This window comes from Lissotriton helveticus, chromosome 1_1 (genome assembly GCF_964261635.1).
Source record: "Lissotriton helveticus chromosome 1_1, aLisHel1.1, whole genome shotgun sequence".
Classification (NCBI taxonomy): Eukaryota; Metazoa; Chordata; class Amphibia; order Caudata; family Salamandridae; genus Lissotriton; species Lissotriton helveticus.
The window spans coordinates 1416393417-1416395127 of NC_136057.1; the positions used below are offsets into that span (position 1 = coordinate 1416393417).

Sequence of the window (1711 nt, forward strand, 5' to 3'; positions counted from 1 at the left end):
ACTCTATCTATCTATCGCCCACACTCTATCTATCACCCTCACTCTATCTATCACCCTCACTCTATCTATTGCACTCTATCTATCCATCTATCTATCTATCTATCTATCTATCTATCTATCTATCTATCTATCTATCTATCTATCTATCTATCTATCTATCTATCTATCTATCTATCTATCTATCTATCTATCTATCTATCTATCGCCCCTCACTCTATCTATCGCCCCTCACTCTATCTATCGCCCCTCACTCTATTTATCGCCCCTCACTCTATCAATCTATCTATCGCCCTTACTCTATCAATCTATCTATCGCCCTCACTCTATCAATCTATCTATCACCCTCACTCTATCAATCTATCGCCCTCACTCTATCAATCTATCTATCGCCCTCACTCTATATATCGCCCTCACTCTATCTATCGCCCTCACTCTATCTATTGCCCTCACTCTATCAATCTATCTATCGCCTTCACTCTATCTATCGCCCTCACTGTATCTATCGCCCTCACTCTATCTATCGCCCTCACTCTATCAATCTATCTATCGCCCTCACTATATCAATCTATCTATCGCCCTCACTCTATCTATCGCCCTCACTCTATCTATCGCTCTCACTCTATCTATCGCTCTCACTCTATCTATCTATCGCTCTCACTCTATCTATCTATCGCCCTCACTCTATCTATCGCCCTCACTCTATCTATCTATCGCCCTCACTCTATCTGGTTTATTTATCAAAATAATTTCAAAAGAAACACACAAAGTTATCAAAGACACAGTAACATTGATAAGCCCGGGATACGCCAAAACAAGAATAGGGTTCCCTCCTGCTACTTCCACCAACCAAACAAATGCTTTCTTGGATGCACCATTTCTTCAAATGTTCACGTGATACTGCAAGGTCGCAGATAGAAAAATTGCAGTTCATGGATGGAGCTGCTTAGACAGTGACGCTTTGAAGTAAAGTGATGTTGTCCCCTTTCAACATGATACGACCCAACTATTTCCTGGACTTGGTCTTCAAGTGAACTTCTTGTGCATCATCAAACACCAAGTTCATGTTTTCGTCAAATCCAATGATGCAGCCCTCTATCCGCATGTTCACCTGTTCATACAGCCGTACTTGGATTTTGGACCTATTTTGTAGGTATCTGAAGATGAGATTAATGGGCTGTACCATCACTTTCTGCACCTTCGGACCTTGCCCACGGTAAGCCATGACTGCAGCTGTTGAGACTGAGAAAGACCGGAAGAGAAACGAGCCCTAACTCTATCTATCTATCGCCCTCACTCTATCAATCTATCTATTGCCCTCACTCTATCTATCGCCCTCACTCTATCAATCTATCTATCTATCACCCTCACTCTATCTATCAATCGCCCTCACTCTATCTATTGCCCTCACTCTATCAATCTATCTATCGCCCTCACTCTATCTATCGCCCTCACTCTATCTATCGCCCTAACTCTATCTATCGCTCTCACTCTATCTATCTATCGCCCTCACTCTATCTATCTATCGCCCTCACTCTATATATCTATCGCCCTCACTCTATCTATCGCCCTCACTCTGTCTATCGCTCTCACTCTATCTATCGCTCTCACTCTATATATCTATCGCTCTCGCTCTATCTATCTATCGCTCTCACTCTATCGCCCTCACTCTATCTATCTATCAATCTATCTATCTATCTCCCCCACTCTATCT

General features: G+C 42.4%; 1 pseudogene; it reads right to left on the minus strand.

Annotated features, from left to right (window-relative positions):
• Window positions 1-730: 730 nt before the first annotated feature.
• On the minus strand, window positions 731-1266 carry LOC144773192 (small nuclear ribonucleoprotein E pseudogene; annotated as a pseudogene).
• Window positions 1267-1711: the final 445 nt, after the last annotated feature.